At 35.5% G+C, this 24,180-nt stretch overlaps 1 protein-coding gene and 1 long non-coding RNA gene across 3 annotated transcripts in view; one reads left to right on the top strand and one right to left on the bottom strand.

Annotated features, from left to right (window-relative positions):
- Positions 1-24,180, top strand: part of LOC145673263 (uncharacterized) — a 190,224-nt gene that overhangs the window by 126,937 nt on the left and 39,107 nt on the right. The gene's annotated exons all lie outside the window — the stretch shown is intronic.
- LOC145672789 (uncharacterized) lies at positions 703-19,080 on the bottom strand. The gene is made up of 2 exons (XR_014128655.1): positions 18,967-19,080; positions 703-924 (listed from the first exon to the last, which is right to left on the bottom strand). It is a non-coding gene; the product is annotated as an uncharacterized LOC145672789 (long non-coding RNA).

Raw genomic sequence — 24,180 nt, 5'->3', positions numbered from 1 at the left:
AAATACCTGTATATTAAAATGGTACATTTATGTTTGTGGCCAGCATTACGTTTATATGTTTGTGACCAACATTAGTCTATATGTTTGTGGCCAGTATTATGTTTATATGTTCATGGTTAATTCCTTTCGACAATCAGGTCACGAAAACCACAAGCTCTAGAAACCTGCCATTTTCGCTGGTAAATTCTAAATCTTGTTTTAATTTTCCAGATCTCCTTCAAATGTTCAAAAACTTTTTAATGTTTTAGGGGTCGTTTTGAGCTCGTAAGATTTTTTTTTTTTTTTTTTTAAGCATTGTGTGCATCTCCTTCAACAATATGCAACCCTCATCATTTGAAAGTATTTTGGTAGTTTGTAGATCAGGACGAAATGTCATCCTGTGCTCGTAACATTTAACATCGAAAAGACGAGAGCAATCTTTCTTACTACATTCCTATTCTTCAACTCTTGCAATTGTTATTTAACCCATTTTCAGATATTACAAAATCATAACATTTTGCACAGCGACAGAAGTCGGATGACAATATTATATTGTTACTTCCATATATTTCTATGTATAATATATTTTTAACAAGATAAATTTTAATTAGACCGTACGAAGGCGGACCGTATGAAAATAAAATGTAACTATAAAATATATTTAATTATCACCACATTGAAACATAATGAGTTCTATACCAATAATTTTATGATTTTATGAAAAACACTACTAATGAACTGTATTGAACACACATACTATATTGAACTGGAACAAAACTATTTGTTTTACAGACTCTCTTAAATCTCTAAAAACACAAAACAATGAATAAATGCTGAATGTTCATGTGTGCGCATCCAACCAATATCATCTTCCACTCCACATTATCTTCGTTCTCTTCTTATAACAGTGTTGGCAGCCTTCAAATACAAACACTAGGTACACAACTAAAGAAACAAATTTCCAACATAATTATTACAAAAAGGTATAAAGTAAAAACTCTTTTAAAAGCATATTTTTTTTTAACAAAAAACAAAGCTAATCGTAAAAGCAAACAAAAAAGTAAAACTTAATACTGTTTATGAGAAAACTACTTCTTAAAAATGTTTCTTTTCATGCGTAAGTAAAATTAAAAGCATGGAGAAGGGTCTCATTTACAATGAATTTAAAATCTATGACAGTGTTCCTCATATTTTTCATTTTAGTTATGCATAAATAAAAATATTTCTGAAGAGTAATTTTCTTCAAAACATTATTTTTTACTTTTAGTACAAATTGTTTCATTTTTAAAGAATTTTTTACATTAAATTTTATTTTTAAAGTATTCTCGTAAGCAAAAATGTATCGACGTTGCAACTTACCATTAAATACAAGCTAATTTGTGCCTGTAAATTATGTGACCACGATGTATTCATTGAACTGGTACCGTAGGTTCCGTAAGGACAAGTAATAGAGTTTTTACGTTGGCAAGAGAATTAAGGAGCAAATCTCTGTAGTTTCGGTCTAGATTTCTAACATCAGTGCAATATCACCTCTAAAAAGATTTGGATTCTTAGTTTCTCGTTTTTTCTTTTCTTTTTTTTATACGTTAAACTAAGCACCGGTGACAGTGTAGACTTGTTTTTAAATCGCCTCTGAAATCTATTTATCGGAATATTCATCTCCAGAGATGACATAGGCAGTGGTGGATCTAGCCCGGAGCCGGGAGGCGTTTTTTGGGTAACAAAAATAATTTAAGTTGTTATTTATATATTTTTGTAAGTTTATAGTAAACTCATGATATATCTATCATAGTCTAGATTTTGGCTGCTTCCCCCACCCCCCACAGTTTTCTCTTCTAGATCCGGCACTGGCCATAGGGGGAAGAGAAACGTTTACAAGATCTATTTGATTCACTAAACTGCCATATTACATTTACAAAACAAGTAAGAAGAAATATATAAATCTGAGCTCTTATAACGTCCTGGGAACAAATATAATTAAAATTGCCAATATAAGGATATAACTTCCCTATCTTTTCGTCTATTTTATTATATTTATTGGAGCAACCTAACGTTTCTGTCGAGGATAACGAGGTAGAGGAAGCATAGAAAGATTTCCCCTTCAAGATTTAAATAAGAAAAATTTTCCTGTCCAGGATTTGAACCCACGACATTTTTATCATGAATGTACCACTCTACCACTGAGCTAAATACAACTGCTTTAATCACTTAAAATTAGTATTCCTGGCACGTGTAGTGCTGGCTTGTCAGATTTCAAATAGCCACCTACTTACCATGACAAGATACACAAATGGCTGTCCGTTGACATCTAAATTTTCTTTTGATTGAACCCCGCTTTTATAGGTACCGGTTATAGCCATAAGTATCCACATCTAAGTAATAGTTAATTTTATATTAACTTATATTGAGTAGTCTATAATACACGTTTTCGCTCAGAATGAGGATGATACTAGAGGTAAAAAGAAGATGAAAAGATAACATAACTTTTAACCTTGGAGTCCCTGTTTCTGCAGTAGAGTCCAGTAAAGATATAATAATGTGATGGGTAATGTAAAGCATGATATTTGGGAGATTGTTAACAATAAATATTAATTAGGTTGGATTCATACATGAAAGAATTTTAAGGCGAGATTTGTTTCTGCGCTGATGAACCTTATACTTCCTTAACTCACAGAGCTAGCTAGTTATCGATAACCTATACCAGGGATGCAAATAACCACTCGCCCAGTCGCTCGGGGCGAGTGGTTCATCGGTGCGGGCGAGATGTTAATATCACTATTAAAATATCAAAGATAAGTAAATGATTTCTATTGTGGGATGTGAGCTAGTAAAATTTCTTGGGCTAGTAAAATTTTGTTGCTTATTTGCATTCCTAATCTATACAGATACGCTACAGATACAATACAATACAGAAGTGAACTCTTAAATTACAGCATATACAACGCATGATATCAAACGACTAAAATAGGGATGTGTGAAAACAATACATATTTTCAGTACAATCTTAGTACGGTATAGTGCTGCGCGATATCCCAAAATCAATGTCGACAAACTATTGGAACTAGATCGATGTATCGAAATATCAAAATATCGAAATATTGAAAAATATTAAAACATCAAATATCGAAATATAAAAATATTAAACTATAAACAAAGGTTCAAAAATATCGAAAAATACCTGAATACTAAATGTCGAAATATGGAAAATAACGAAACATGAAAAGTATCGAAATATAGATATATATCGATTAGTAATATTTTCGACACTATTGTTTCGATATTTAAAAATATCGTTCGGTCGACCAATATATCGAAATATCGAATACCTCTAGTAAGATATAATTTGTTTAGTGTACATTTCCGTAACAAGATTGTCTGAATAAAATGAATTGTCTTATGTGCACTAAAAAGTTTCGGAGTGAATCGTATACGTGCATTAACACACTATTTACACTTTAAAATCAATCAAATGCCTCGATTTAGGAAAAAGGAAATATAAATCAGTTGAGAAAGCTGAAGAGCATTGCCAGAACGAGCTTAAAAAGATTTTTTTTTCGAAATTTATATGAAATTGTATATTAAATTTATTTGATTAAATTCAATAGATAATACACTTACATATTAGGAACCTTCGCATTAGGGGATCTATTGAATTAGCTATATTGAGCTGTCACTTCGTTGTCACCGCATATATATACTGAAAATGCATATATAACCAGTGGACACTGGTTACTATTTGGTACCAAAATGTTTAGTTTTTGTTATTTTAAATTTTTATTGTTTTACATTTTTACGTTTACTCATTTATAATTAATTGAACTATATTTTACTGCATAAAAGAAAATGTCTTAATATAAAAATCAACATATTTATTAATGTAATTAAGCTTAAAATATCTTTGGAGCAGACATTTAGCTAAAATCAAGGATGTAAAATAGAGGATCTGCCCATACAACAAAATCGTGAAGCCATACGTCACTAAGATCGCAATGTTTCGAGCCAACAAATATGGTGGAAACGTGAGTAGCCAATCAGACGTTCCGGCTCAGACGATGTTCGGTTGTTTTTTGGCTTCATTGAGTTCATATGATGAAGATACGAATGGGTACATCCTCTATTTTATAACATCCTTGGTTAAAATACTGAAATATAAACAGGTTATTTTTATCTACGAAAGAAATTCAATTTCTCAGTGGTGTTAGCAACTATGAATACTTTAAGATTTCTTGAGATATAAAAAAAGAAGAAAATCGTTGCTTAGCAACGAGATATAATTACGTTAATATCTACAGAAAAGTGCTCCTGGTAAGAATATATTTACTGCTTATAAGTGATTTTCTCAATTCAACAGAAAATATATTTATTTGTATATGAAAGAACAATAAATATGACAGCTTAAATTTAAAACAAGGGCAAACTTAACCGTACTAATAGTCGAAATACAAAGCATCTGTCTAAATGATGTTTTGTGTTTTCTGGAATTTGCTCAGTTCATGACAGTAAAATTTAGAAGTAACTAGTTCTCAAATATTCACTGTTTGGTAACAATTATATGTTAATATTGGAAATTAATACCTTATTCACACCAAGGATGTTATAAAATAGAGGATCTGCCCGTATATATCTTCATCGTATGAAATAAATGAAGCCAAAAAACAACCGAGCATCAGCACGCCTGATTGGCTACTATCGTTTCCGCCACGATCTGATTGGCTACTTTCGTTTCCGCCATGATTGTTGGCTCAAAACATTGCGATCTTATTGGGTGGAGTGGTCAGAGTAGGGATGGCGAAACTGTGACGTATGGCTTCAAGATTTTGTTGTAAGGGCAGATCCTCTATTTTATAAAATCCTTGATTCACACAACCAACATTCACTTGTTCGCCTAGTTGTGTATTAAACTGTCTTGTTGTCATGGTTCAGGTTCACTTTCTGTCAACCCAGTAATAATGAATATTAAACAATTATTATAATATATTTGAGTTATTATTCACCTTTCAATCAAATAGTGAAGTAATAAATACTAATTAGCATCTATATTCAACGTTATACAAGAATCTGCATATCTAGAAACGAAGTCCAGGTGAGGAAAATACTGAAAGATTACAAGAAAGAGGCGACCGTTTAGATAATCCATAATCCAGAGATTTGAGAATGCTTCATATGGCTCCTTAAATCTCTCGAAATCGGAACTTTTTTGGGCCAATATCTCGGAAACGGTAAGAGTGACGCAAAAATTTCCATCGCTTCTTTTTGATACTCTATCGAATGGAGGGTTCAAAATTGAAAAAAAAAAAAAAAATAAAATAAAATAAAATAAAGTAACACACACACACACACACACACACTGAAAATTCAGTAACGAACGTAGAAAATTCAGTTCGTTGAAAAGAATGCTATGACTAAAGTTCTAATTCCTTTGTTTGAAAATACATTTATTAACCCTTTGGGGATCCTATGGTACAATTTGTACCATACGGAGTGTTTCATGGTATATTGCGTTATAACTCTCCTATTTGAGCTTTTTCTTCCGGTTTTTTTTTCTTGTTTTTCAAGTCCAGAGGCATTGCAGAAGACATTACGGATGGTTTCACACCTTCCTGTGTCGAGACATAGGAGGTGATGACGTCATAAGTCTAAAATTTATATTTTCGTGTAATACTTTTTGGGGAGGTTTATGTAAAGTATTTTTGGCGGGCTTATTTTTGCACGTAGAGGTTGAAAGTTTGCACAGACATGCAGTCCACCGAGTAGTATTTACCAGATTTTTTTTCAGATTTCTGCGTTAAAACAGGGGGGGATCCAGAGGGTCAAAAATTTGAAAAAGGGATATTTTTACCCAAAAATCCCGTTTTTCCTCATTTTCCCGCCTTAGATACATGATGGAGACAAGTGAATGGTACCACCTGAAAGGCAGTTCTATTCTGAAGAGAATAATGGGCGAAACATGACCCTAGGGTAATTAGGGATGTCTCAGGGAATGTTTAAAAATTTCCCTCTGTATACGGGAATATGGGACATTGTCGGTATATTTTTTTTGGCGGGCTTACTTTTGCACCTGGAAAATTGGAATTGTGCATAAACATTCAGCTCACCGAGTAGTATTTACCAGATTTTTTCAGATCTCTGCGTTAAAACAGGGGGTCCAGGGGGGCTAAAAGTTGAAAAAAGGATATTTAGACCCAAAAAAACAGTTTATCCTCATTTTCCCGCCTTAGATACATGATGGAGACACGTGAATCATACCACCTGAAAGGCAGTTCTATTCTGAAGAGAATGATGGGCGAAACATGACCCTAGGGTAATTAGGGATGTCTCAGGAAATTTTTTACCTGAGATCATGGTGTTTTAGGGTAATTTGGGGCATGGTGGGAATTCCTGATAAAATTTCTCCCGCCCTTGGTATTCAAGATAGAAACTTGAAATTTGGCACGCACATTCAGTATACCAAGTACTATTTATCAGATTTTTTTAGATGGCTACGTTCACACAGGGTCGCTCCAGGGGGGCCCAAAGTGCGAGAGAAAAAAATTCCCTCCGAAAATTTCCCTTTGACATCATTTTTCCCGCTCCTGGTATATGGTATAAGCATGCAAGTGGTATCATTTGAAAGCCAGCTCCATTCTGAAGAGAATGAGGTATGAACCATGATCCTAGGATAAATAGTGACGATGCAGTAGCTGCTTGACTGAAAGTCTCAAAAATAGCCCAAAAACCCCGGATCTCTTAAGGGTTAAGCCATATCATTACTGGATAAATACCCAAGTGTTCGTGACACAAATACACGGACTGTTGTATGTTATCTAAAATTGTCAATAATAACATAAATGTACTGCATTTCATAAAAATATTATTATTATCATGATGCTGAAAATTGGTATGGATATTTATTTATCACTGCAAATCTTACTTTAAATTTAATTCAAATTTAATCTATCGTTTCCACAGAATCAGTATTTTCTTTCTTTTCTTTCTTCGCTGAATGCACACTTACTTAACAGAATCAAACAAGAGTTGCGTAACATTGTGTATGATATTTCCTCCTTTAACCTTTCCTGTAAAGAAAAGAAATTAAGATGAACGAAGAAGAGAATGGTCTTTTTTCACAGCTTCTGAGCACGAACAAGGCTTCTTTGGTATAATTTCAAGCCATCATAATTACAATAACACCAAAAAAGGCGCCGAAGGGCACGTAACCGAAGAAAAAAGGCGCAACGAAAGAAATATGCAAACGATTCATCCGTGTACGAAAACAAAACAGTACCTTAAAAAAGGGGGGAAAAAAGATGATTCATTAAATATGCAAACCTTGACTTATAGGCATAGCTTATCATACAAAAGTAACTTTCTTTTCTCAGTATTTAAACTCACTGTTAATTTTTTTTCTTTTACGGAATATTTCCGGAAGTTCTTTATACAGTGATAACGTAACATATGAATTGCTTGCTTGGAATGCTGGAATTGATTTATGATCCCTAATAGCAGGTATTGTCCCAAAAGTCTTCGAAGTTCATAACAGAAAAGGTAACACCGAAGCTATTTTTTTTCCGTGCTTTATGTTGTAATGTTTGACATAAAACCTAATTCTAATAACTGATTTATCGTGTTACACTTGTTCTATAGTACTAACACTAGGAGTTCAGTCACATGATAGCTTAAACGGGTTAAAAATCTGTATCTGGTATTTTTTCTGGGAAAGATAGGCCTCATAAATTCATTGGATTTTGGCTACTAATTAGCTGAATGTACACGGGAAGAAACAGTTTAATAAATATATTTGAAATATATATATTTGAAGCCAATTTCCTTCCTTAAAATACGTATCGCCTCTTAGAACGCGTTTTTCAATTAAAGTAAAATTATTAGAACCTCCAAAGGTGGTGTAGGTCCATGAAAACTTGACCCACGACACACCACCAACCGTGACCCACTCTGATCCACCACCCACCAAAACCCATCGTCATCAGCTCTGACCTATGATCCACGACTTCCTCTTCACTGATTAAAGAGTTTACACCTATAATTATAATAAAACAAGGTTGTGAAATTGTTCCTATTCGAAGTTTGAATTTCTATGGTCAGTCGCTCGCTCTGTTACATTATCGGTGGATGATCTGACCTTTGCGATATAAAATAGTAAAGTGTTTGTCATCGACTATATTATGATGAATTTCAATTTAATTATCATATATTCCTTGTTGAATTACAAATACTTTTCAGTGGAAAATACGATGAAATTTGTAAGTCTCAAACCAAGGTTAAGGAGGCCAACGTAAAGAAAGAAGAAAAAAAAAAACAATGCATTGATATTCGATTGTGTCTCGAAAGCCAAGTAGTATGTTTTATTGCTATTATTACAATTACAAATATCAATATCCAAAAGTGCCTGAAATTCTTTTTTCATTTAGATATACTCATTTTAGGTAAGTAAATAGACAGAAATGAAAAAGGAGGGCTTTGAAAGTAAAACGTAGACAAATTCACCACTGTTCAGAAGATGCTCTCTACAATGCACTGACCAAAGCAGATCGGTGAGTCAGAGTGGATCATGATGAGTCAGTGGGTCAGAATGGATTACTGTGGGTGGTGGGGTGCAGTGAGTCACGTCATGTTGACCCACGAACCACTGACTCACTCAAACATTTTGACACACGTCCCACTGACCTCTTTGGCACGAGCCAAGTACTAAGTTTAATGAGAAATATTTGAAAGAAATATTTGAACCTCTTTTCTTCCTTAGAATGCGTTTTTTAATCGAAGTTATTATGTTTTTTTTTAAAAAAAAAACGGTCTGAGCCAAATGCTATTTTGAAAAATTCATTGCAAACTGTTTAGCCGTTGTCTCGTGGAAAGGCGACATACAAATTCAAAAAATTTAAAGAAAATGCCCCCTTCAACCTTTAGTAGAACGGTAATTTTAGAAAAGACTGGAGCTCGTATCCACATATTTTTAATGCGAAATTCATATGCCGAGTTTTATGTCCCTAACTTGACCTCGTGAGATAAACTATTTTGGACCCCTTTGCACCCACTTTAGGATGCGTATTTTTAATAATGTGACATGATACAAACCTAACTCGAGCCAAGTGCTATGTTTAAATTTTATTTCAAATGGTTCAATACTTTTCTCCGTGATGGTATAATAGAAACGTCAACTTCACTCTTAATTATATAGGCTAGAGATAGATGGGTTTTCTACGTTTAACAATTCGGAACCTTTATTCACGTATTCTTATCAATGAATTGGTTTGGCAAGGAGAAAAAAGTAATATAAATAAATTTTTAATTTACTTGATAAATAAACTGCCACATTGAGTTAAATCGTCAATTGTATACGTTTAAATATCGTAAGAGAAGCTCTGACTCATTTGCCAAAAGCCCAATTTGAGGATGCTTTCAGGCTGACATTAGCCCGACGGCGTGAACAACAAGAACCGCACATTATGTTAAGTGTCCCGTAACTCATTGGACTTACCAGTGTGATAAGAAAACCTGCGATGTTCCATCACACCGCATTAATTGCAAAAGTGCTCACTCTGTTAATTACTCTGGTTATTCTCAGACAATGAAGCACAAGGACCACGAAGTAAAAGAATCGAGAATCGGGAACTATCATGCAAGAACTGTTGACAATACTTTCACACAGAAGAAGAACGTACCAACTTACAAATGTGTTACAGTCGAGGTAACGCAAACTAACTAAACTAACTCTATGGCCTACGGAACCTGGAGGTTCAATGTCGCGTACACAAAAGCCCTCCACTGACTTCTATCCTTAGCCAACTGGATCCAGTTTCCACTTTGTATTTCTATTTCTGCGAGATCCATCTTAATATTGTCTTCCCATCTACGCCTAGATCTTTCTAATGGTAGTTTTCCAATTGTATTCCATTTAAGAATGAAAGCGTTCCTACTTTCGTCCATCCTGGCTGCATGACCTGCTCACCTGAGCCTCCTAGACTTGGTGACCCAAATAATGTTTGATAAACCGTATAAATTATGTAGTTCCTCGTTATGAATTTTCCACCATTCCCCATTTCCGTTCCTCCTGAGTCCGAATATTCGTTTCAGGATCTTGTTCTCAACTACTTTCAGTCTATGTTCTTCCCTCAGAATAAGCCACCATGTTTCGCAACAACACAGAACAACAGTCATGATTATCATGTTATTTTTTTTAAGCTTCAAATCTCTCGACAGAATTCGCGACGACAAGAGATTTTGGACTGAATAATAGCACGAATTCCCTGCTTTCAGTCGACATTTAATTTCTTCGTGAATATGGTTTTCGTCTGTTAATATTGGTCCTAGATATTTGAAAATATCAACTTTATCAAAACTATTGTTTGATATTTTAATGTTTCCATAATTTGGCGTATTACGATCCCGACGAACTTCTATGTAGTTAGTTTTTTCTGCATTTACTTCTAAACCCATGTCCCTGCAAGTGTTTAATAAAACCTCTGCTTTTCTTTCTCTTGTTCTCCTATCATCCCCTGTTAAATTTACATCATCAGGTAACACACACACGAACATATATTCTGATCCACGAAGCAAGAACTGTGCTACTTGTAAAATAAAGAGACATAGAACAGGAACCAGCAAATACCCCAGGAGACCCGTCGGAAACTACGACAACCGACACGAGTAACGTTACATTGTAACTCATTCCGCAAGATTTTACAGCCCGAGAGGCGAATCCACCGGCCCTGTCCAGGACCACCAAAAAGGTCAACAAATGTGCGCCTCAAACAAGACACTGATACCCCAATATCACACAGGATAAGAAGATGAACACAAACCATATCACACAAACACAAAGAAGAACACAACAACCACCATAAGGAAGAACTACTTACATGGAAATTCATCCCCAGCCAGTTGAAGAGATTCCTACCCACTTCCCAAAAGAAGCATTAACCCAGCACTTGATGAAAGAGGAAGCATAAAAAGTGATCAAATAGAAGCCATAGAAGATAACACCAGAAACTCGAATGATTCACCTACTTCCTCATAAAGCACACCAAGCCAAACCTAACCACACCTGGCACAACTTATGGCCAGAACCTCCTACATCTATCCTTGACAAACAATCCTCATACTACATCCTTCGAACAAAACAGAATGCACATACGAAACATAGACTACGAATCACAACCTCCCTCCCCCAACATAATAACTACCGACACAACACAAACATCAACGAAAACGTTTCTGTTAATTATATATCTGAAACTACAAATATATGTCCTACAAATATTCATGAATTAGCATTTATACATACATATTTTCTACCTACTACCACTGCAAGAAATACAAAGTAGAGACCTGCAAGAGCCGAATTTTTCGGTCCGAGCCCAATCCAGCCCGAATGTACCTAGGCCCGGCCCAGCCCGAGCCCGAAAAGTTTTGGAGATTTTCGGCCCGAGCCGGCCCGGCCCGATAAGTTTTTTTTAAATACTTGGCCCAAGCCCGATAAATTTTAAGTTTCATTTTGTAACATTTTTCACGGGCACACTTCTTCAACGTTTGGCTTTATTCCAATTATCGTTTAACGAAAGTCAATAATGATTAAAGAATTGCAATTAATAGGCCCCAGCCTGGCCCGACCTGAAAAGAAATCAGTGCCGACCAGCCCAAGCCCGGTCCGGCCCAAAGAAATAACAGAGTCGGCCCACCCAAGTCCGGCCCGTGCAGGTCTCTAGTACAAACCAAGAAATACATACACAACAAGCACAACCCAGATAGAAACCTGAAGAAGAGGAAAAGAAGAGCGAATTCACCATCACCAACTGTGAAATACACGAAAGACGCCAGTGCCCTGAAATTCCACCAAGAAGCTCAATCAGACCTAGAACCATTTGCTTCGGCCATGTCTCTCCACAACAAGAAGCAGCATAACAAGACTCTTGGAAGTCACTGACGCAAGGATATAAACTCCATCACTCAAAAACATCAACTGCAACCAAACAAATTATATATAACAATTCAATGGACGTTGCCCCACGTAGCTTAGTCATTAACGCTCTCGCTTTTGGTGCAAGCAGTCCTAGGTTCGATCCCCGGTGGGAACACTCAGTCGAAAAAGTATAACAGGTATTTCAGGCCAACCATTTTGAGTGAGAGTTTCTTCAGTTTTCCTCATTCACTGCAGGCAAATTCTGGGATGGTATCTTTCTTCCTCTCCAATTTCCCTGACAGTGTGATCGCCGAGGTACGTCATCCCTCGTACATGACAGCCTAACATGGCCATAGCTGCCGAAAACCCAGAAATCTAATTTCTAATCATAATCCTAATTCACTGGACAAAACGTCATGTGGCTGAACGTCCTGTGTCCTCTTCTCACGAAGAAGGGATAAACCAACTCTTTTCTATTGTGTTTTGACTGTATCTATCAGTGCCATCTTTGTAAGGGTCAAGACATTCTCAGCAAGGAGGACAAAAGCAATACCAGTTACTATTTTAAACTAACAACGACGAACTGCTCACGGGAATTGTGGCAGTTGTATTCCCTCCATCAACAAATGCCGCCAAACATATGCTTATAAGTTTCACATAAGAGGTAGGGGGTTTACCGGAACTCACCGGCATTCAGGTGGAGCTGGAACTCGGAACAGACCCGGAACCGGACTCCCGGCAACCGGACTAACAAACCCGGAACTCAGAGCGCGAATTGTCATAAATTTCGAAATTCGAACTGACATACTTAATAAATATACCAGCTGCGGTTCATCATCTGGGGCCTGCTAGCAAACCAATAGCATACACTCAGCTGAGTGACGAATAGTTTTGAACGCCATTATTTGTGGTTTTCTGGATCTAAAGTTTTAGATGTTTATTCAGTTTCTCAGTTGTTCTCATGATGCACAGCAGGCCCGCAACCAGAGGGAGCTAGGGGAGGCCTGACCCTCCTAAACTTTTCGTGGCCCCTCAAGACCTCAACACAAAATGCTATTATTAATACAAAAAACACAGTTTAGATATTTGTAACATAATTTTTAATGACTTGCCCCCCCCCCAATATATTCATGCCCCCCAAATCTCTGTGGCTGGTTTCTGGCCTGATGCAAAGTGATCCCGGAAATAATTTTGAACCATTCCTGGATATCAAACTTAGAACAAGCGCACCAATTAAAGTCCACTAAGTTACACGAAAAGTTTTCAAATTTGTATTTCTATTATATTGATCCCATGCACGGGCGCCAATTCTCAGAAATCCTCAGTGGTTTCTTGTAGACGATATCTGACAAAGAAATACACATACTTTATGTACCTCTTCCCAAATGAGGGTCCGCTGTGCCTCAGTGGTAGAGCGTTCAACTCTGGTGATTGGGATCCTTCATTCGATTCCAGCTTGTGCCAAGTGAGCTTTGTGATGGACAAACACCGTGTGCGTGGGTTTTCTCGGTGTCCTCCCGTTTCCTCCCACTTTCTTCATCCCATCATTTCATTCATTTCTCACCATCACCGTTTCCTTTAGCCTACCCGGCATAATCGTGAGACGTAACACTGGAAGATTTTTTTTCTTCCCAAATGATATACAGAAATCTACGTCACTGGTGTCAGGCAAAGTGTAATAGATAATAACTTTGTAAAATCCTGAAAGAAGTGCTCAGATTTTATTTTAGGTACGACCAAAGTATTCTCATTAAAATGACATATTTCATGTGAAATATATAACCTTCATTTAAAAGGTTTATGTATGTGGGAGAGTCCCTGAAAAATATGCAACATAATTAGATAATAAAGTATGTTACACTAGGGACAAGGTGAATATTCTCAATTTTTTTTTTTCAGATAAACGTCAGACAACCAAAATTATCATGATTTATGAGTGAACACTGTATTTTATATGTACAGAGTGCTTGGGAATAAGATATATTTTGTCCTCAACTCCCCGTACAGTGAAACTGAAATACAACAAAGAAAATTAGGAATATTCTGTTGTTGTTATATTTGTAGTCATTAAATAATGAACATTTCTGAGCTAAATTAAATTTAATTTTATCATTAAAAGTTTAACTCAGCTGTTTCTCAATACTAAACTTCATTTTATTAAGACTATCTTGCCTTTACATTATTCCAGGGTTGTTACTACCATAACACAACATTCAGTAATAGGTCTAAATATGTAATGAAAACCAACAGTATAGATATACCATATTAGTGAGATGTTAATTGTATCCAATCTATATCGAGTTATTTTATTCCAAATAACGATACTGTATTGAGGATTTTTATATAAGGTTGGCATGGTAAGGACAAATGTCGCGTACGCTGAAAAGGATTGGAAGCTGGGGTTGATATGACGTCATATTCTTTCACTCTCATTAATCATCTGTCTTCTTTAGCCTACAGACATAAGTTTGGAACGTTAAACTAGAAATAATAATAATAGTAATCATCATCATTATCAGCAGCAGCAGCATTATTATCATAGTAGTACCAGGACCTCTCAAAAGGGGGACAATTCTAATAAATGCCAGAGGATCCGTGCAAAAAAAAAAAAAAATTTTTTTTCTTCATTCAGTTGAAATTCTTTTAAAGTTTGAAATTTCCGACAGGACAAAATAATCATAACCTTTCTAAAGATAAAAAATAAATAAAATTAGATTTAAAAAATATGCACTTTTCATCTTTCTAATACCCTTTGGTTACAATAATAGACCCCTACGCTTTAATTTATTGATAATACAGGACTATAGCGACTTTTGAATAACTCTTTTCAGAAAATTGGAGTTGGGAAGAGTTCTGATGACTAGTTGAAGGGGGGGTGGGGTGACGGAAGAACCTGACAGAAAATTTGTCTTGAGAGCCAATTAAATCTATAGTCGAACCTAACGGTAAGTAGCACTGGCAGTGTTTCATAACTATAGTGTTTCACCACATAATTTCAGACGATTTTTCGCCAGGGGAAATTTCAATATACAGGGAGTACAGCGAAAATGCTGGTAACCCTTGAGCACGATTGGAGATTTGCCGCGGTAAGAATTCCCCGAAGAAAATTTCCCCTCCCACCCCATCCCTTTCTGAGCCAGCAATGAAATCATAACTACTCAAAACACATTAATGGAGAATATCTAACAACGCTCTGGTGGTCGCTTAGTATTTTTTAAAAAAAGCTATCAACAGTTTAAAAAGAGGAAAAAATCTGTATTTTCTTGTATTAAGTAGTCATGTCGTAATTTACACACACGGACACATACAAAGAAACGAAAATAGCATGGCATACAAACAGAGAAAAAAAACAAAGAAAGAAAAAGATAACTATGAAAAAGTAACTTTTAAATTATTGTAATTAAAAGTTGTAAACGGTGAAAGTAGTGCTTATTATAGTATTTAAAGATTATCATAATTGTATACGAATATTTATCATTATTATCTGCCAAGCAAAGAGGAAATGAAGGAAGCTAAGTGAACAGTATTGAACACGAATTATAAATATATGTTAAACGGGAAAGAAGATATTTTCAGAAGCCATGCGTGTGTCTTAGTGTTTGCAGGAAGGCCTATATAAGACGAGGAACGTTATGTACAGTATTAAATATGTAAATAACAAGAGAAACGCGGATGGCACAAGACAGTTTACATGCTGAAGGGAGGATCCTTGTTGTTGGAGAATGTCAAAGTTCAAAAGAGGAAGAGTCAAGTCATGTGACCCCGGAGATCAAAAGAAAAATTTCAAGTGAAGGTTTCATTTTTTATTACTCGTACTACTACTATTATTATTTATCATTTTAAAATGCTGCTCACACAGTCATTTTCGTTACGACTAGTTTCTTCGTTACAGACGTAATACTTGAAAGACAATAAGGAACCGTGTTCATATAACTCTTTAAATGTTTCTGCATGTAATTATGACAGCAGGCTTCCATCTTATTTTCAGGAATGGATCATGATTGTCAATGGAATGGAATACTGTATTTATTTTCTTAACATGTGACGCGTAACCAGCAATAAACTAGCAGCTCCTTCTGTGTAATACTTTTGGACTATTAAGTTCCGTTGGTTTGTTACAAAGCACATGTACGTGAAGGAATGCATCGGTAATAACCATATTTTATGTTTTTCACGCGCAAATCTGTCGAGATAAATCAAGGTATTTAACGGCGAAGAAGTCTCCCCATAACCATATATTTACGAACTATAGTTTTCTTTTCTGCAGCTTTTACGGTTAGTTGTAAGTTGTAACGTTATTGTCTTTGATTTCCATTTTTTGGGAGCAGGAGAGTTGAAGTGGTGGAGCGCTCACCTCTTGCAAGAAGTCTCTGGTTCAATTCCAGGCCATGTAAGTTTGTGGTGGGTATCCGTGGGCTCTCCCGTTTCTTCACACACTCTCATTCCACCAATTATTTCGAGACCGCAGTGGCTCAGTGAAAAAGCGTTCACCTCTGGTGCGTGCAGTCCCTGGTTCGATTCCAGCTCGCGCCAAGTAAATTTTGTGATGGACGAACATCGTGTGCGTGAGTTTTCTCGGGGTTCTCCCGTTTCCTTCTCATTTCTCATCATCACTGTCTCCCTTAGCCTCTGTGCATAATCATGGGACTTTAAACTAAATATTTTATTTTATTTTTTCCACCAATTATTTCGTAATCTTTCACATCCATTACTCACTTGTTTCCTTTAGCCTAAGGGATATGACCGTAGGACATTAAATTAAAAATGTCATTTATGATTGTAAAAAAAAACTATGCACAATATGAAGTAACTAGTGCTTATAAAGTTTAAAAAATAATTTAATTGTACCATCTTGTGAAGGAAGATCCCATTACCTCTTCCCATTTTTTTCAATTTCAAAATTTTGAACAAGGTGAGGTACACGGATGACATGGCTTTTTTTGGGGGGGGGGGAGTTTTGAACATTACGAAAGTTAGAGAACAAGTATTTAGGGAACTTTCAAATGTGGTGATGGAAGAAGACGAAGAATATAAAATGGACGAGAGAGTAACAAACAAAAATGATTTGAAACGGGTTAGACCAGGTATGTCAAACTCAAGTTACGCATGGGGCCAATTCAGCCCGAGCCAAATCAACGACGGGCCGCACCTCAGAGGAAAGTGATACATTAAATTTCGATGTTACAAAATTTAATATCGATAAGAAAAATTGTAAGTAGTAAAATATCTTACGGGTATTTTTTGTCGAACTGATATACATTTTGACAAATGTAGTAATTATGCTGTCTGCCAACAGTTAAATCCTACGTGTCATGTAATTTTTTATTAATCAGATCATTTAAAAATATTCGAATAGAGATGGAAAAATTACATACAGTCATGAAACAAAAACATTTTGCTAAATAGCCAAATGAACAATTACAGAATTATACTTACATTACTGATTTTTCCTTGAGAATTGGCATCTTTTCCGGGAAACAAGAGTTTTAATGTCAGCTACATGACTCTATGAAGATGCTATTTTCAGGATGGAAGACAAATGCTCTGCTGTAAGTCTTGATCTATGAGGAGTTTTGTTTGTGTTCATAAGAGAAAATAGTTGTTCACAGAGAAAGGTGGAACCAAACATGGTTAGTATTCTCGCAACAAACTGACACATTGCAAGGTATTGATATGGCAAGTAAGAAAATAACTTAGGGATTCCTATTTCATTATATTTGTCTTTCAACACAGAATTGCACTGAATTTCAATCAGTTCCATTTGGATGCTACTATCTGCCTTCTGAACGTCGAAGAAGAATGGAGCACTAAACATCACTCTCACACGATTCGAAATCTTCAAACCTATTCTCAAAGTCATTGATTAATGTCTTTATGTGGAAACCATAACGGGTGAAATCATAATCACTGTGAGACTTCTTGAAATCCTGGCAGGTAGGAAAATGAATTAAGTTGCAATTGCTCATTTGTCCTTCCCAAAGAGTTTTAATTTAAAGGCCTTAATATTGTCATAAGAGAAAACTACAACCTGATTTTTCCCTTGTAACTTCAAATTTAAATAATTTAAATGTCCTGTTATGTCCACTATAAAGGCCAAATCCTGTACCCACGTATCATCACAAAGTTTGTCAGGTGATTCGCCTTTCATTTCCAAGAACATTTTAATTTCTTCCCGAAGAAGCCAAAACTGCTTTAAAACACTGTAACATGAAAGCCAACGAACCTCTGCATAGTATGGTAGACTCTCAAATTCACTTCCGATGTCACGAAGTAAAGATGAAAACTGACGTTGATTCAACCCCCGAGAACGAATAAAGTTTACAACGTTTTTCACAAATTTCAAAACGTGATTCATTTTTATATCTTTTGAACACAAAACTCATTGATGAATAATGCAGTGGACATGATGAAACTTATTACTTGGAGATTCTTCTTTCTGTTTGGCCAGTAACATAGCAACAAATCCGTTCTGTTTTCCTGTCATGGAAGGAGCCCCGTCTGTTGCTACACACACAAGTTTTGATAACGGAAGATTGTATTTTTCCAAGAGACTAATTACTTCATGAAAGATGTCCTCGCCGGTTGTTGTATTTTTAAGAGAAACTATGACCAGTAACTCCTCCATTGTATTTAACTCATTATCAAATGCCCAAATGAACACAGTTAATGTGCCATACCACAAACATCTGTACTTTCATCGACTGCAAAGGAATATGACATGAAACTTTCAACTTTTGCCAAATACTGCTCACGTAAATTAGTAGCAATATCATCAACCCTCTCTGCAACAGTATTTCGCGACCTCAGAGGAAAGTGATACATTAAATTTCGATGTTACAAAATTTAATATCGATAAGAAAAATTGTAAGTAGTAAAATATCTTACGGGTATTTTTTGTCGAACTGATATACATTTTGACAAATGTAGTAATTATGCTGTCTGCCAACAGTTAAATCCTACGTGTCATGTATTTTTTTATTAATCAGATCATTTAAAAATATTCGAATAGAGATGGAAAAATTACATACAGTCATGAAACAAAAACATTTTGCTAAATAGCCAAATGAACAATTACAGAATTATATACTTACTCTGGCCCTCTGTGACGACCAGTCCACTCCTTGTCCTTGAAATTATTTTTCTTCTCTAAGGGGGGAGACTGAGTGGAGAAATATATCACAGAAGTGCAGCAACAATCGGTTTTCTCATTGATGCTAAGAAAAAGTTTATTAAAAAAAAAAAAACATTATTTCTTCTTAAAAAGTGCACATCAATCTTTCTCTTCCAGAAAGTAAAACTAAATATGGATTACTGGGAAACTTCGATATGTGAAAAACCTCAAGCAGTGAAATAGGCCGGCGGGCCGCAAAACACGGGCTTCCGGGTCGAATGCGGCCCGCGGGCCGCATGTTTGACATCCCTGGGTTAGACAGAAGAGAACGCTTTTAACTAGCATCCTTCGTAGGAAAGCCATATTGCGAAGAAATTTCTTCCTCATAACGCATAGAGAAAAAGATGGAAGAAGAACACAATTGATCAATGATTTAGAAGAAAAAAGAATATTTTGAGCTAAAAAAAAGGGACCTGACGATCAGAAAATATGGAAGAAACATTTCCAGACGCAAACTTTATAAGAAGGGAAAATGGTTCTCTTCTATTAGTCTCAGGACCAGCCGACAGGCAGAATATTTAATTAATAATAACAACTTTCTACATTTTGGTGGCTTATGAAATTACTAACCTTTAATCTTATTCTTGCATTAGCATTTTAAATTATTTTCTTCATTTCCTACATTCCAGCTTTTAAATTTTAGTTATGCATCAATATTCTCTGTTCAGAAGTACCACAACAAAGAGTAAAATATTAATACAAGTTATAATTATTATTTACAGCAATAATAATTATAACTATATACTCCAATATATATTGGAGCAGGGGGAACTAGTTTAAAATTACATTTCATGCATTTTTATAACAATATTTAAGCAAGAATCTGCGAGAAATAATTAATGCTTATCGGTATTGCCTACGCATATTTGTTTTTAATACCATTGTTCATATGGGGAATTGTTGTTTATATCATTGATTTATGTAGGAAATTGTTTTTATATCTACCATTGATTTATGTGGTGAATTGTTATTTATACCATTGATTCATATGAGGAATTGTTATTTATACCATTGATTTATGTTCTGAATTGTTTTCATACCATTGATTTATGTAGGAAATTGTTTTTATACCATCGATTTATATGGGGAATAATATATATAAAAATTTAATATTACTTAAATTGTAACTAATTTTAATTCTTACAAAGTAAAGGAAATTTAAATAGATTTCAAGAGGAATTAGTCAAGTCAAACCATTGAAATTCTAATTCGTTTCAAAGAAAGCTGAGGGGGCCCGCTGTGGCTTAGTGGTGGAGTGAACAACTATGGTGAGTGGAGATCCTGATTTGATCCCAGCCTGTAGTAAATGAGCTGTATAAACACCTCAATGTGTGTGGGTTTTCTCGACTTTCTCCCATATTCTTCGTTCCTCGAATGTCATCTATCACATCATCACCATCTTCTTTAGCCTCGATGTATAATCGTGGGATGTGAAATGAAAAAGAGAAAGAAAGAAAGAAACGAAGCTGAAAAATCTCATATACATTAATGGCCTTAACCCTCGGAACGCCAAAATAAATCATTTTTGACCCATACATATTTCTCGTAACAAAATAAGATTGTTTAGCCAGAATAGACAACAACTATACAACTATCAATATTTTAGACAGCACAACATGTATACTTTATATGGTCGCCACCTTTCCAAAGCAAAATGTCGGGACACCATGCTTTTTTGCCACCTTTTCAAAGCAAAATATCGGGACACTTCATGCTTTTTGCCACCTTTCCAAAGCAAAATGTAGGACACTTTATGCATTATTCGGGGGAGGAGGGATACCAGTGTTTCTTTTTCTATAATAATATAATGTAAGTCTTTCTATAGTGAAGAGCGAATCATAATGTTATATTTAATCGATAAAGGGAAAGTGAGACATTTAAAATCATATATGCTCTATAAAATATAATGTAAAATTATGGCCAATGTGAATAGTACATAGCCTATATATATATAGGACAGGCCTAAAATAGAAATACATAATTACCCCAATAGATTAATATAATTTTTGTTGTAACAACAGAACCATTTGTTGTTATTATTGCTTCAGATGGTACTCCCTCAGGACTACTTGCTGCTACTTCTCACATTTAAATATGTGTTTCTGGTCACCTTGTCTTCAAAAGTCAATCTTAACCAATTACCAAAGTGAGTTTAGACTTTATGTTGCCAGGCATATTATTGCCTGCCTGGCATTGTTGTGAGCTTTCCTTGTATATTAAAGCCTTTGTCTGATAATGTGGAAATAATTTCCAATAATAATAATAATAATAATAATAATAATAATAATAATAATAATAATAATACAGGCATTTTAAAGTCCCGACAGGGCCACGTCGGAATGCGAGACATTTACTCAAAAGTCAAGAATGTCCCGACAAAATCGGGATGGGTATCAACCCTAAAACTATACGTCTTTCGAGGTACTGATTGTAAGCGACTCCTATTCTGGAAAACAAAACTCATTTCTTAAGCGAAATTTACATGGATCAAAAATTGCCTATCTTGGCGTTTGGAGCAGTATTCTTCCAGACATGATTTTTTTGACGGGGTCACTGCCCCCCGGAGCTCTGAGAGTGCCTCCCCCGGAGGAGACTAAAATAATACGTCTATAATGTAATAACGAATAGAATAGTACCAGCAGTGCTTCCCCGGAATGCTAAGTGTGTCCCCCAGAACAATTTTTCTGAAAAAACGACTGGTTCTTAGGGTTAGATAAAGATTGCGCTAGTGTTAAAAATTACTATATTAAATGACCAGAAAAAAAATCTTAACTGTCTTAACTATAATAAACCACAATATGATTTGGTTTATTTCCTTATTTTTTTTAACATGTCAGCACCATGTGTTTGTGCCATATTACACAATGTTAGACGTTGTCACTTTCTCCTTGTAGTATACAATAAATGTAATAATAGTCAGAATCCATGTCACCCATTCGTATCCATATAACCTTTTGACATACCTTGCAAACAAAACATTACAAGGAACTTTTTTCTCATTGACTGTTAGATAAATTATATTTCATATTAGTAAACTGGACAACAGATGTCCTTATTTTTAAGCAAAAGAAGATAGTGGTAAATGCAATGGATGTTCATATGTCATACCCAGAAGGAATTTCACAACACCAACGGAAATACTAGCTGTATGTAACGTATAAGCTACTTACAGTATTTTCCAGGCGGTAAGTTGTGAAATTTCAGAATGAAAAGTAATTTTTTGTGTCTAGACTTTATACGACACTTTTTCCATATGAGATACCGTTATCATGACTCACTTATCTGCTTTCGATTTCGAGCCATTTTGAAAATCAGCATTTATTTTCGCGTTTCTAAACGGCTGAAAACGGAAAGCCACTAGGTGACTTGTGATAACGATACCTCACGCAAAAAAATATTGTCTAGGGCGCTCTTGTTCCATATTTCAATTATCTTTTATCTATTTGAAGATATCATATAATTAGTGTAAAATTAGCTGTATTTTAATTTCGCCGGGATGAAGACTCTTAAGAATAATTTAAAACTTATTTTGAGACAGACTGTACAGTCAATGACAAAAGTTCTTTTCGTTTGATCAAATTGGCTTCGTAAATAACTTCAGAATGGAAGGATAACTTGAGTACTGTTTTCAGGAAATATAAAAGAATATAATTTTCTGTAAGTTCAGTCATTCTACTGTTATTCCCAAAATACATTTACCCAAACAGAAAGAGCCTTTATCACTGACTATACCAACACGTGCAACGGCAGAATCAATACTCAAATTCTATATAGAAACCAATAGTCTTATACTATTATCTAATCATTATGATAATAAAAAAAAACAGTCCAGTCTGTTAGTAACGCTAAGATGCAAGTCTCAGAACATTTAAGAGATACGGGTTGCATAAATATCTAGGCGAAAATATTTACATATATTCTTAATATTTATTATAAACGCTAGACGTCTTAGTCTGTCAGACACGCTAATTCTTAATCGTTCACAATAGTTAGCTGCGCTCCTTCCTACTTGACACCAATAGATGTCCCTAGCGTACTGACAATTTGCAAACGAGTAGTAGGTTTTAGAGAGTGGTTCTGGGATCGGTTCCCGGGTGAGGACTAGTAGTGGGCACGAAAACCGGTTTTTCGGTTTTCTCCAAAACCGGTTTGGTTTTCACCGAAACAGGTTTTGGTTTTCTTCGAAACCGGTTCGGTTTTTCCACCGAAACCTGTAATCGGTTTTCTCCAAAACTGGTTCGGTTTTCCACGAAACCGATTATCGGTTTTCTTCAAAACCGGTTCCGTTTCTTTTCTAAAATTTGTTCTATTTCTAACCAGAATAGTTTCGTTGTTCTCCGGAAATCAATTCTGTTTCGAGAAAATTGTTTTATGTGTTTTTCAAGTTTTCACCGAAACCAGTTTCGGTGAAAAACCGAATCGCTTTTTGGAGAAAACTGAAACCGGTTTTGGTGAAAAACCGAACCAGTTTTGGAGAAAACCGAAATGTCGGTTTTTCGGATTTAGGTTTTTCTAGAGAGGTTCATCCTCAGTGAGGTTTTTCTCATTTAGTGCCGGGATGGTAAATCTACGTAACATTTAGGTTCCAGGCCGCTTCCTTCCTTCCTTCCCTTTCCTCAGATAGTGTGATCGCCGAAAGATGTCATCCTTCATATTCGTGACGAGTTAACATGACCATAGATGTCGAAAGACCAGAAATCTTATTCCTAAACTTAATCCTAAGATTTTAGAGAGAACAAGTATGGGTCTACAGTTATTATATTAAAAACTGAAGTGACATTGTGTGTGATCGATCACAGGAAAATCGGTGATCCGATTGAAATAATACTTTGGATGTAGTTATTAACTATCTCGAAATGGGTTTTTATCAAAATGCATATCTTAATGGGGGAAAGGGGTTCATAATCTATGCGAAAAATTGAGGATGTCACGAGCCCCTCAAGTAAGGAATATGAAACTCGGCATGCCAAGTTCTCATTAAAACTAAACGGACACGTGCCTTACCGTTTCTGAAAATTCTTGTTTTAAGGGATAAGGATGCGCACGAGACGAGTCGAGACAGGATTTTTCTGACAAAATTCGAGTCGAGACACGGTTTTTCCAATAAAGAAATATACATTTTTCGAGTCGAGAC

The sequence above is a fragment of the Thermobia domestica genome, chromosome 16 (genome assembly GCF_964235325.1).
Source record: "Thermobia domestica chromosome 16, izTheDome1.hap1.1, whole genome shotgun sequence".
Lineage (NCBI taxonomy): Eukaryota > Metazoa > Arthropoda > Insecta > Zygentoma > Lepismatidae > Thermobia > Thermobia domestica.
The sequence above is the reverse complement of the archived record's forward strand: the minus strand, read 5'-3'. Positions and strand labels throughout refer to the sequence as shown.